The following is a 14,999-nucleotide window of genomic DNA, read 5'->3' as shown; positions in this document are numbered from 1 at the left end:
TCTTCAAAAGGTTCTTTAGTACGACATATGGTTCTGTATAGAACCGTGAACAGTTAAAGAACTATTTGCATGCTTAAACCCTTGAGATCCCAGGCTTATTACATAGTAAGGCTTATTATTCAGTAACTACAGGGACTTCAATGCAAATTGGTTGAGCTATTCTTAGGTTATAGAAGTGTGTAATAAAACTTTTGGCCCACTGGCCATTTCAGGGGTTAAAGGATTCTTTGCATTGTGAAAAGCTTCTTCAGATTGAAGGAGAATGTGTTGTATATAGTTCTATATAGAACCTTTTTTGTAAAGCACAGAAATGGGCTCTTCTGTTATTACAAGCTTGACATTGTATCAATAGCAGAACCCTTTTTGATACTATATAGAACCATTTTAAAAAAAAAAGTGTTCTCTAAGGAACCAAATACAACACATTCAGTCTGAAGATCCTTTTCACCATGCAAAGAATCCTGTAAGCATGCAAATGGTTCTTTGAGTGTTCATGGTTCTATAAAGTCCTTACTAAAGATCCATTGAAGTATCAGCTTTTTAAGAAGGCATGTAAGTTTATTAAGCACTTTAAAAACTCAGGATATTATAATTTTAAAAGGACATTTTTGATGAAAATGTATGAAAACAAACACAGAGATGTTTAACTGGATTGGATATTTTAGGCTTTTTTAAGCAAAACCTTTCCGTCCATTCTGTACATGCAATGCAGTGATGACCCTGAGGTTAGCTCTGCAGATTGGAGGTTCATGTGTGCATCTCAGCATGTGTGTTTACACTTCAGTAGCTGATTTGTGTTATGTCTGCTGTGTGCCATAGGTCACACTTAGACACACACGCACATTCCCCAGGTCACAGTGTGTGTGTGTGTTGTGACAATAATCCCAGGGCCATTGACCCTCCCCCTTACACACACTCTTTCATCTGAGTGACTGATTTCGGAGCTCCACATTTTTCATTCTCTTTTTCTTTCCCCTCTCTCACACACATACACACCTCCACTCCACAGAATCTGTGAAAGATTGACTACGGTACACTGTGTGATGAGGTCCTGTGTTAGATATTCACTAAATCTCTTTTTTACCCTTGCAAAGAAAAAAAAATGTTGAAATAATAGTCTGAAATCACTTGAAATAAATATCCATACCACAGTTATAAACACATAAACACCATGGAATTTATTAAACCTTAATTAAATTTGCAATTACTCACCTATTTATTCACAATGTACTCACTTTTTGGGAAAAATCTAAGTTGACCTCCCGCTTCTATTCACAAAATGTGAAAAGAGCCAATTGACATACAGTTTGCAAACTCCCTCTATATAAACTGCATTGAGTGCAACCTTTTATACTGGTAACACACCAGTCAAGTCTATTATTTCTGCTTGCAGTGAGGATCATACTAATGCAAATACTACAGTTTCACTTTGCAGGCCACTATTTTATGAAATGTGATTCATTTTGGAAGTAAATGTATGCAAAAAACCTGTGGTATTTTGGTTTGAATGGAAAATGTATTTACCAACTACCAATTTCAGTGGGGGGGCATCCAAATTTGCCAATCAAATTTCCTCAGGGGGTCCGGTACCATCTCAAGACCCACCACCCTTTCCAACCTCCCATATGATCGCAGTCCAAAGTGAAACAAATATCTCTTTTTTGTTGATTTTTATTTTTCTACATCATTGGAACTCAGCAGCTGTCCTTTTCATTGTGTGAAAATTTCACGATGAATGGAATAGAAATGCTCCAAAATCAATTCGAATGCAACCTTGTTACATTAACTTGCATTAAAAGTTAAGGAAGTTTTTGCCTTCTCCTGTAAAGTTACCCTTTTAGAGATGCATGTTGTTCTTTGGACAGCAACGATATGTTCATATTGTAATTGAGATAATTGCTTAAGTCTATTTTAATAATCATATTTATCACAAAAGTTTATTATAACCAATGTGATGATTATTGTAACCAGTATGATAGATGTCTGTGATATGTCAACTGACAATATGGTATCAATTTACTCTGCCAGCCTGCATACTGAGACATGTAACACAAATAAAGCTCCATTTTGGTTTATTTCATCTCCTTATCACTTACCAACCTGTTACATTTCCACAACACTATCAGAAAGAACTGTTTTAGGCATGAATGTAGGAGCATGCTGAAAATATTCATGATGTTTAAATAAAAGTGCTTAACCCCTTAAAACCCCAGGCTTATTAAATACTAAGGCTAAACTGTAATGCAAACTGGTTGAACTATTCTTAGGCTATAGAAGTGTGTAATAAAGCTTTGGGCCTGCTGGCAGGTCCTGGCCTTTTAAGGGGTGAAATATAGTCAACAGCTCAATTAGGGTACTAATAGCCACAGCACCTAAGCTGGTATTCCCTTTTTCAAACGGGTAAAAGTTATGCTCAAGTGCTCCCAATAAGAAGATGGAAGAAAGTGCAATATATTGTCAGTATATTTCAAAATGTAAATATTTTTATTATTACATTTTTGCATTGGTGAGACTTTGGATTCCTTGATGCAAGTCTGATTGACCTAGATTTTTAAAAGCAAAGCTAACTCACTTACATACTCACTCAGTCACGTTCAGCAGGCTGAAATTTATCCACAAGGGGGCACCATTAGTAGTCAGATAACTTTCTGTGTGACCTTGTTGGAACTCAAGGAACTCAACACTATCCTGTATGAACAAAACTCTGAGGCAAGTGAACTGCAGTTCAGTGCACTTTTACCAAAACTCTTTTGTAAAAACAGTCCTCATACACATCTGTCAAAAGCTGTTCATCCTATTTGTAAAGTGTTCACCTCCAGAAGCTGAGACAGTGTGTGTGTGTGTGTGTGTGTGTGTGTGTGTGTGTGTGTGTGTGTGTGTGTGTGTGTGTGTGTGTGTTCTGACAGCAGTCCCAGGCCTGTCTACCCCTCCACCCTCTTTTATCTGAATGACTGAGTTTGAAGCTCCACATATTCCATTCTTTTTCTTCACCTCACTCACACCCACACACACACACACACACACACACACACACTTTGCACCCCTTTATAAAACATTCACTAATGTAAGTTATTAATGTCAGTTATTCCCTAATTATTATAAGTTATTTTCAGATCTCATTTCATTCAAACATTTAAATGTAAGTGCAGTTTCCTTTTCATAACCTTTTAATCTACCTGGAATTCTAGATACTTTGTCATGTCAGTTTTTCATATTACATGCTGTCATGTGCTAAAGTTTGGGCATACATTGCACATTTTGTAATCACTATATATATATATATATATATATATATATATATATATATATATATATATATATATATATATATATATATATATGTATATATAAATATGCCTGTACAAAAGATGTTTTTTCACAATGTATTCAACTTAGCAAATAAATTGTGCTCTAAAATTATTGTTCCCTATAGAAGATGTGTCATGTTCACTTTTTCTCTTAGAAAATCAACAAACCATTAACTGAGTAACTAAGTTTACCATGAATATTCAAATTTTATTTACTTCGACACATTAACATTAGAATTACTACATGTAAACATTAAAACAGAGAATTGCTAATTTATGCACAGCAGTGTGTTAGCTTAATCATTTCCGAACCTCCGCACGAGGACGCTCGTTATTGTCTCGTTAACAATCCACTGTCCAGTTCAGCTAATCAATTCTTCACTTTACTTTAAGTTAAATAAGTGTGCTGGCAGAATTGAACAAATTCATGAAACGAAGCCCATGTTGTTCTAATGTTCTCACAATTTATCAGTGACTTTATATTCATACCTTTTTACTGTTTGTGTTCTCTATATGCATATATAATCATTATGTAGTATTTTGTATGCAAAAAGTAGGAAATAGCTTGAAACAATTTTCTTAAAACTTACACAATATTCTATCATCACAAGCAAATTTTGAAGCCAGGCTTATTAAGGAACATGAACAGACCTTAAAGAGCAGACCTAGATGGTTTCTACATTATGCAACCTGCTGAACAGACACCATTTTATAAAGGTGAAGAACCAGGGTCAAGTTCAAAGCTGTCCTTTTGGCCAAACACAATGTAGTCCCCCAAGGGTATATATTAGGGCCCCTTACATTGAACTAAGCTTGTAAGTGCTGCATTTTAGGCATCCTTCTTGATAATGAGAGTGCACTGGTCTCTGTTATTATTGCACCTTCCAGAATAATCCAAATCAAAAATGATGCACTATATCTCTTGTTGTTCCTCATTGTCTGTTAAAGTCTCTCCAATTATTTTCCTTTTTTGCTCTGAGAAATATGCCACAACACTGGAAAATGGTTCAATCTGGCTTGGACAATTTTGTGTTTTTATGTTACACTCTTTCACTCTCTGAATGCAGTTTTATCTACCTCTCTTGAAGAGCTCAATATCTGGACTCATGAAGTCCAGGGTAAGTAATTGCCCTCATGGACAACCTCTGAGGGCAGGTAGTGATGTTGGTTGATTAGTTCTGGATCAGACCACTCCAGTTCATCCCAAAGGTATTGTATGGAGCTCCATCACTCCAGAGAATGCAGTTCCTCTGCTCCTCATCCAAATGCTGGGGAGCTTTATACCCTTCTATGCTGTTAGAAATAAAGGTACTGTGCAGGTACATTTTTTGTCATCAAAGTACAAACAATGTAAATGTGCCCTCAAACACACAACAGTGGTTTTAAGGTCAAATTGTATACCTTTATACAATCCAGGTGAAAATTATATATTTGTACCTTTTCATAGCCTCATGTTTTAAAACAGAACAGTAAAATAAAAAGCCTGGAGATGAGACGGGGAGTGTGGAGTCAATACAACTTAGAAAATATTATTTTAATGGATTATGGTACAATTATGTTCCCTGACTAAAGGTACTGAGATGTACCCTTGAGGGTACCACCCCAGTGACAAGAGGGGTACTGTCCCGGCGTCAGCTTTGTACCTTTTTTTCTGAGAGTGTAGCTGATGCTTGTAATTGGCTATGGTGACCTTAGGCTCATGTGCATCTGCTTCAGTGCATCCCATTCTATTGGCAGTGCTTTTCTATGGTGATTATACAATTGAATGCTTCTGTCAGCAATGGGTGCACCTTAAAGTAGCTTACTGTAGATTGCTGTATAGCCCAAGACTGTAGTCCAGGACTATACTTACTCTGTAGTCCAGGAAACAAACCCATAGAGTATGAGTCTTAATGGTTCTGTGACAAAAACGTATTTAATTGAAAAGCCCTTTTTGAGCTGGATTGTTTTTTTAACAAAGTGAGGTCTGGTTAATGTAATTTGTGCATAATTTGACTGTCCAGTTCATACAGGATAACGGATCTGTGTAATTTCCCCAAATGACTCTGAACAGCTTGGATCCAAACATCATCGCACAGGAGTTTACGACAGCATTACGTGACAGGCACCACACTTCCAAACAGGCAATGGTAAAAGGCATAAAGATTAGCATCAGGCTAGTAAAGTGGGTTCATTTAACTCAACAAATGCTGCCCAACAAGAAAGAAAACATGTTGCCTTGTGAGAAGAATTTTAGTGATATTTGATTGTCTTTCTTCTTGTAATTCACCAAAAAAGTGGATTTCAGTCATTTTGTCATGATCTTGAGGATTAAGGAATTGTGTCAAAGCAAGCTGCATTTTAGCTGTTAGCTTCGTCTTCAGGGCACACACACACATACACACACATATATACATACACACAAACACACACACACACACATATATACACACACACACATATATACATACACACAAACACACACACACACACACACACACACACACATATACATACACACAAACACACACACATATATATATGTCTGTGTGTGTATCTCAATATCATTGTTGTCTTTTTACAGTTTTTGACATAATTTGAAAATACCTGTTGCTGTTTATGTTATGTGTAAATTTCATGATGATTGGACCAAAAGAATTGACCCAAAAGTCTTAGAAAAAAAGTCTGGAAAAAAAGTTTTTTTAAGAAAAAAAGATTTTTTTAATTTTGTAGATATGAGGTTTTGTATAGACTTGTAAACTCTACAGACAATGCAGATTCATGCTGGATTCAAATCACAGATCTCATCTTCAGTCGCTCAATTTACAGCACCTCCCCAGGTAAAACCAATCCAGCTCAAATATGGCTAAAGCCATTAAGTGTTGTTGTGAAACCGTAACATAAAAATGAATTATAACTATACATTAAACCACAGGAGTGTCATATGCAAGGAGAGCATAAAATGATAGTAGCCATAAAATTAACATAAAAACTAAAATAAACACAAAAATGTAGCATATGGCCCCATTAAAATATGAAACTGATTTGCCTTTTACAGTGCCAAACTTTTCATATTGTTGCATAATTCTTTAGTATAATTGTCATAAAAATTTTTTTTTTTTCTGATTCTGTCCTCTCTTTGGTCCTCATTTCCTCTCTCTCTCACTCTCTCTCTCTCTCTCTCTCTCCCTCTCTCTCTCTCTCTCATACATTACATAACATTAGTTGTGATTAGGGTTTTCGCTGGTTCCCATGCTGTGCTGTGCTCTATGTGTGGGAGAGAGTTCAGCGTTTGGATAATTCCCAGCTTAAATAAGCACAGCTCTGCTCTTGTCCTCTGAGGGTGGTTTGCACACATGACCTACAGCTGTGACTGTCTAGCCTCAACTGTGCCCAAATATCTCTGATGGCACGCTGTGTCACTTAATTTGTTATTTTTCAAAATAAACTGGACCTGCGTTCAATGTTACTAATGTGACTAATAGCAAGTTTACTAACTAACACTAACCATAGAAACATGGTTCAAACATTTTCTGAATCTGTAGAGTCTGCTCTTTTGATTCTATCTTGTTGTGAGATGGTATGTGACTCACATCCAGAGGCATAAGGCAATAAAGAGGGGTTGAGAAACACATCATCTGCCTCTCACAGTGCAAGCCCGACCAAGGCTTTGGCCTTCCCAGTCACCAGATCTCAACTCAGTTGAATACCTATGGGAGATTTTGGAACAAACCACCATCAGCAAAGCTCCAACTGAGGAAATATCTTGTGAAAGAATGGTGTTCCACCACTCCAGTGAAGATCCAGTGACTTGTAGAATCTAAACTATGGAGCAGTGAAGCTGTCCTGGTGTGTTGTGGTAGCCCAATACCTTAACAATGCAGTTTATCTTGTTTTTTCCTTTAATTTGTCACTCTGTAAGTATGCAATAGTTCAGTAATTATTGTGTGTACAGATGAAAATTCTGGGTTTTGTTGGTACACTGCAGGAGCAGTATGTTTGTGGTTTTGGCACTTTTTGGTTTGGTTTGGTAACCATGCCAGTAGCTACATAACCACACCCACCACCATGGCTTTGCTGTTGCCAAAGGTTTAAATTGCTACAAGTCTGGTTGAGTCAGCAGAACCAGCGCTAACAGGAGTTACTGGAATATGGTGTGATTTTTCCATGTTGGAGCAGCAGAGCCTTTATACTGTAATGGCTGCAAGTTTCTAGCACCTTAGTAGCCCGGCTGATTTCCAGTCTTATTCACAACATGTTACAACAAGAAATCTTCCCATACGTAGACACAAGCATCTTAGTCTTTGTGCCAATTAATGAGGAGCTTAAATTGACACAGAAGCTGAAGTTTCTGGAGAAAAAGCTGAATTAGCACCTTAGATAAATGAGACAGTAGTATGATAATGCAAGAAAAACCTACACCTATCGAACTCGTGATTTGGAGTTCTCCAGGTCTAGATTACACCACTGACATGTAGAGTTTTAGTTTTTTTTTTTTAATTTTCCTGTAAAATAACATCAAGTTCTAGATATGGTGTGATAACATTATGGGTTGCAATTGTTCCTTGCCAACTAACATAAGGCCTGGCAGATAATGTAACAGATTTCCAATGAATATACATTTTATAAAACCTGCAAATTGTCAAAAGTGCTTCAAATAGTTTTGTAGTTATTCATTTTTAAAGTAATAGTCATAAAAATTTTGCTTTTTGTTGCTGCCAGAAAAAAAGAAAAAAACGTTGTATCCACAACATCCACACAAGGTCACACAGGAAGCAATCTGACTACTAATGGTGCCCCATTGTGGAGAAATTTCAGCCAACGTGAATCTAGGTCATCAAGGAAACCAATGGCTCACCAATGCAAAACTGTAGTAATAAAGGTAGATACATTTTTCAATATACTGACAATATATTGCAATTTCTTCCATTTCATTCCATTTCTTACTGGGAGCACTTAAGCATAACTATTACCTGTTTGAAAAAGGGAATATCAGCTTACGTGCTGTGGCTATTAGCACCATAACTGAGCTATTGGCTACATTTCACCCTTTAAATGGCCAGGGCCCACCATCAGGCCCAAAGTTTTATTACACACTTCTATAGCCTAAGACTAGCTCAACCCATTAAAGTTCCTGTAGTTACTGAATAATAAAGTTTAATATGTAATGAGCCTGGGATTTTAAGGGGTTTCCCTATGATGGAATTTTAAAATCAAGATTTTTTTAATGTGACAACAAATCAAGATTTAATTACCGAATGAATGAATGAAGCTCAGATATTAACTTTCACTATGGTTACGTTTACACGGCAGGTAAAAGTGGCCCAAATCCGATCTTTTTCTTCAAATGTGACACAGATGTGTTATCTGTGTGGCTGTGTGAACAGCAAAAAATGCATTGAATCTGACATTTTCAATTCTGATTTGAGGGTGATGAGTCCAGCTGTCAACCACCGGAACTTTATACTTGCTCATGCGATGCTGGCGAAGATGAAACTGAAAGCTCTGGGAGCGACTGGTGTTCGCTGGCCGTCATGACTGTTTACCTCTGGATGAGCAACCATGTGAAGCACTGTTCTTTTGCGCATGCGGGTCGGTTTAGGAGCGTGATCTGTTCAGACTGATGTCGCATACAGATCACATTTAAAAGATAATGTGAACAGCCAAACAAAAAAATCAGATTTGGTGAGAAAATCAGATTTGGGCCACTTTTAACTGCTGTGTAAACATAGCCTAAAAGTAATGTTTCATTTTAAACATGCCGTTTTAGATCAATCAATGTCATTTTAGTAAATCCTTACAACAGACTCATTTAGAGAGTGTTGGTTGTTTACGTTTTAAATTTCATGCATGTAATTTCAATTTTCAGTCATTTTTTACATTTATTTTGGAAAAAAAAGATTTTTTGAAGCATTCTTAAATGAATCCTATAATACTGTACAAACATCAGAGACCACCAATTTCTTTGTGGTGCTCTCTAGGGTTCTATAGAGCACCAAAAAGGGTTCTTCTTATGTTACAAACTTGGCATCATAAGAATAGCAGAATCCTTTCTGGTGCTTTATAGAACCCTTTTTGACAACACATTCTGAAAGCACACTCTCCATCAATCTGAAAAAAACTTTCATGATGCTGAGAACCCTTTAATCACACAAAGGGTTGTTTGTGCGGTCATTGTTCTATATAGAACCATTGTCTTTACTAAGGAACCCTTAAAGAAACATCTTTTTTAAGCATCTAGTTATTTGTTAGAGGCATATGAGGCAGTGTTAGAATGTATACATGTACTTACAAAGCATTGTTACCAAGTTTTAAAGAGTTATAAGTGCATTTATGATGGAACATGAATAGAGCCTTCACTGAAGTCTTACTGGTAATGCATGAACAGCTGTGGATCCTGGTGCCTCTCTCTCTTTAACCCCTTAAAATCCCAGGCTTATTACATACCAAGGCTTACTATTCATTAAAGAGCTGTTTATCTGATGGGGACAGTTTTGGTGGTCTACCAGGTCTTGCAGGTGGTTGTTAGGAGTGCCATTTTCTTAGTATCTTCTATTCATTTTATAAACTCCAGTTCTGGAAATTGAATTTTGCAGTCAAGGGTGTACAATTGTGCCAGTATCTGTACAAGAAGAATTTTAGGGGACCTGGTCACCACAGGCTCCCCTGCGCCATGGGTCCCAGTGCGTCTGCCCCTCTAACCCCCTCCAGTAGTTATACCACTGCACACACACATACACACAGTCTCACCGCTAGATGCCAGGTCTCAGCCTCATGGCTTGCTGTTATTGGACATGTGCATTAACCACAGGCGAGCTGTTGCATCTGGATGATGGAACACATAACACACACACACACACACTGATTTATCTGTTTTGCACATCAGCGGAAAAAACAAATTAAACTTCACTGGAAATATAAAAAAAAAAAAGTCCAAAAGTAAGTCCAGTCATATACCAGAAGTTACATCAGCTATTGGTTATTTATTACCATTATGTTGACATGTAATGTGGTTAACCCTCAGGATGTTTCTCAATACCAAGAACGTGAAGAATGGACAGATGTTCTTGGAAAGAATGTTCTTGACAAGCTACCTTGCAAAACCACAAGGATGAAGAAAGCACATCCAGGAGTTTGAGATGTGTTTTGTAACTTGCTAATGCGCAATAACCCACACTGACCCCTAGTGACTTCACCAGCATTAAGCTACCATTTATTAGCCAGTAAATTGGGAATATTAAACATGGAATCCCAAATACTTTTGCACAATACAAAAACAGAATCTGATATGACTGCTTGTGTACTCTTTTTTTGCCAAAATAAAGCCAAAGTACATCAGCTACGACCATGACAACAACAGTAAATTTTGTTTAAAGGTGCAGTATGTGGGCTCCCAAGTGGCGCAGCCATCTAAGCGTTGGCCTTGTTATCAGGAGATCGCAAGTTCAATACATGATGATGCTACAGCCATCCGTGACCAGGAGTCCAAGAAAGCACAATTGGCCTCGCTCTCTGGGTGGGTAGGATGGCCCCCTCTTCTCCCCGCATCACTCAAGGTGATGCCAGTCAGTGAAGGCGTCTGTTAGCTGACATAACAGATCTGGTGGTTGGCGCTTTCCTCTGAGCGCGTTCAACTGTCCAATGACGTTGCGTGAGCGGCAGTTTGAAAAGATGCGGTGGCGCTTCACAGGTCTCGGAGGAAGCCTGTGCTAGCCTTTGCACTGGTGATATCATGTGATTTGGGGAGCCCTAACTAGCGGGTGTAATTGGAGACAACTAAGATTTAGGGGGATCTATTAGAAATGGAATGTAGTATACAAAACCATGTTTTCAGGAGTGTATAACTTTAAATCATTGAGTTTACGTTAGCTTAGAATGATCCCTTAATATCTACATAGGGAGCAGTCCTCTTATAACATAGGCCATCATGTTGTGCTGCCATGTTTCTACAGTAGCCCAGAAAATGGACAAACCAAACACTGGCTCTAGAGAATGCCTTTCACATTTTTACATTGAAGCGGCAACTTGAATTTGGTGGCACTATAGCACCGGTTGGAGGATGTGGAAAGAAGAAGAAATAGTGGTTGCTGCCAGTGCTGGCTAACCATTTTGAGTTACCAAGTTTGAGAACCCATTTTTTGACAAATAGAGAATCATACTCATTCTTTAGCACAAGAAAAAGCAAGGGAGTGTGAATACTTGTCGTCACAGAAGCGAAAACATGACGACTAACATAGGTTCTACTACATGCTTGGAAAGGGAGGGGTGAGGGAGATGCATTCAGTTGGTTGCAGTCTGGAACCTCACCAGATGCCACTAAATCTTACACACTGCACCTTTAAATGTCCACAAGATAAGAACAGGATAATGCGACTAAAACTCCGGATTTCTAATAAATGAGTGTAACTGCAGAGTCCGGGACAGTCTGAGTAAAAGTAGGCGAAATGGAGAGGGAAAAGGTGCTGCTACAGCCGTCTTTGCTGAGCTGAGGAGCTGATCCAGAGTAGAACCAGGCTGAAGTGAAAGATGAAGGAGAGACTTCGTGCCCTGTTAATCTAAATGGATGCATCATGCTGATGAAATGTCAGAACAAACTTTCATATAAGGTATTATTTGGACCAAATGAGCAGAGATTTGACCACTTTAGTGTCTATTTCTTGCCACCTTTTTTTCAAAAAACAGAATTAAGTGCACCATTTATTAAACAAGAAAACTTAGAAATGTACAGTTGTGGGTCAGTATGCTCTACCAGGCACGATGACACTGCAGTGAATGAACTTTCAGGTCATTCTCATTCGTAAACTGATGCATCGTCAATGTTCAAGAACACATCCGGGTACTTTAACCATTCTTGGTACTTGTGTTCTTGAATACTGGAAAGCAATTTGGGCAGTGAAGATGACGTCAAGCAAGAACTGAAGAATACAAGAACATACAAATGCATATTGAGAAAAAGCCTTAGAGTTGTACTGTTATTATCATCTTATTCATACATTATTAACTAGGAAGGGAAATTGTTGGCTAATAAAGCTTCAAAAGTCAAAGTGGTGGTTGGTGGTTTGTTAAAGTGTTGCTAGGCCATTGCTATGTCATCCCAGGTTGTTGCTAAGGTGTTGCTAGGCTGTTGCTATGCTATCCCAGGTGGTTGCTAATGTCTTGCTTGGCCATTGCTATGTCATACCAGGTGGCTGCTAAAGTGTTGCTAGGCTGTTGCTATGCTATCCCAGGTGGTTGCTAATGTCTTGCTTGGCCATTGCTATGGCCTCGCAGATGGTTAATAATATTTGTGTATGTACATATATATGCGCTACCACATTTGTGTGTTCTCTATGTAATGTCTATGAGGGGCAATATGAAAGATGTCATTTGAATTTGAATTTGAATTTACTCAACATTCTGCCATTCAACTCCTATGGGTCAAAAATCGTGTCTGAACATACAATCGGTCACAATCAGTGATACTATTCCCATAAACAATCCCGCAAAGTTTTGTGGTTTTAGCGTAAAAACTGCAGCCCGTTAAAACAGTGCAATAATAATAATAAACATATCTTAAACCATTCATTAATTCTTTTAAGGGTAGTCTTATTCTAAAGTGGTACTCATTTATTTATTGCTGATCTGTAAATATATTGCAAATGAACAGCTCTACATTTGTATTCTGATTAAGCTGTGAAAACTTTGTAGGTAAATGAGAACAAAAGACTTGTTAAACATGAACATCAGGAGAGAGACAAGGACGGAAAGTGACTAAAAGGCTTTTATGCTTTTAAAAAGAGCCTAGAAAAAAAAAAAAAGAGAGAAGGGAAAGAGCATGCTTGAAATGCCGTCTGGTGAAATAACAAAATCATTGAGCAGGAAAACTGAAAAATGAAGCGAACAGCACTCGCTGCTTTTTCCACTTCACTTTTGAGCATCATTGAAAATTGGCAAAATCGCACCGTGAAAGAAAAATGACTCTGCCTGGTTCTGCCTTTTTCTCCGAAATAAAAAAGATGAATAGTCCCTCCTCTCGAATGTCAAACTAAATGTCATTTTAGTGGAGAATAGAAATGTGAAAGTGTTTCACGGTGATGTCCTATTATTACAGTGCTCCACTCATCATATTATACCGGCTGATGTGTGATTCATTTCGTCCCTGCTCTAACAGCAGGTGACATTTAACAATGGAGAGTGGAGCTAAAGGAGTTATATTTGGTATAGAATGTATCGGGGTGGCCTTTCCAGTAGGCAAAGGTAGGCAGCCTCCTAGGGCCCCTGTGAGCAAAGACCCCATGAAAATACAAAGTACATATACTGTATGTGTTGATGTAAACCAATGGCCAGAGCCCACAAGTGGGCCAAAAGCTTTATTACACACCTCTATAACCTAAGAATATTTCAACTAGTTTGTATTAGTTACTGAAAAATAAGCCTTAGTATGTAATAAGCCGGTAATAAGCTGGTAATCTGTTCTGAAATAAAACTTGTAAGTAAGTAAAGTTAAATAATCTCACTATATTGGCAGAAAATGGTGCTTGTTTCAAGCATTACTTCATAAAACAAGCTAAATTATCTGCCAATGTAGACCAAACCAGAATTTTTTGCTAACATGGTGGTTGGTTACACTTTTGGGTGAATGACCTGTGTCCAGTCAGAATGGAAGTGGCTCAGTTTATGGCACAATTTGTAATAAATTAAAAAGTAACAGATAATAGATTGGCAATAAGTGTAAAATCTTGTTATGTTTGAGGCTGCAAGGTCAAATGTACCCAAGTGTTTTATGAATTTTACATTTTTCTAATTTTCCAGCTTTTAAAAGCAGGTAGAGAGGTAGAGTACTATCAGTGAATAGTATTATAACCTCACTGAGGGATCCTGTGTCTTTGATAACACCACTGTGACAAATTTTTTGCTCTTCCAGATGAAGATGAAGTTGCCAAGCACTATCACATGACAACAAGATCACCATAATGTAAACTACAACGTTATGCTGTTTGTGCTCATATTTTCACACTTGACTGAGAAAATATTGAGGCTTTTTTTTGATACTCCACCTGATTAAGAGTTGTTTAAGAGTAGATATTTGTATTGAGTGCATGCACAGACCAGTGTAGTAAATAGCTTCATGTCAGCCAATGAGGTAAGCCTGTCAAGCAAGATAGCTGATTCACCAGATTGGATGCTTTAGGTTGGGTTGCATTGACAAGGTTCAAGCCTGGGACTTGGAACTAAACTTGGATTAAATCAACGCTGATCTATTAATTCAGTTGCACCAAACTTTAAACCTAGTTCAAGTACACTCAGAGTTACATTACAACGTTGTATAACTTTAACAGTAAATCTACTGTTAAATTTAATCTTTTCATACTATTAATTTTCAGACCCAGGGATACTAAATCTGTGTTAGGCTAATTTTGTTCTTTCAGGCAAACAGTAAACATACACTGAGTATATACCTTGAATAACATTCCAGTGACCAATTAATGACCAATATATTTCAACATATTTCTCTCCATTTGATGCAAACTGGGTGGTCCTAATTATAAGGTAACACCTCCGTAAGCACTTACAGAGCTCATTTGTGTATACCAGTCTTAACAGCACAGTAACAAAAACAGCCAGTTTATTACTAAGAGATAAACAAAGGTTGGAAAATGGCCATGTGCAAATAGGTTATGACTGTTTTTGCTAAATAAAAAAAATCTGCCACTGAAGTCACAGAGCTGAATA

This window comes from Colossoma macropomum, unplaced genomic scaffold (assembly GCF_904425465.1).
Source record: "Colossoma macropomum unplaced genomic scaffold, Colossoma_macropomum, whole genome shotgun sequence".
NCBI lineage: Eukaryota > Metazoa > Chordata > Actinopteri > Characiformes > Serrasalmidae > Colossoma > Colossoma macropomum.
The sequence above is the reverse complement of the archived record's forward strand: the minus strand, read 5'-3'. Positions refer to the sequence as shown.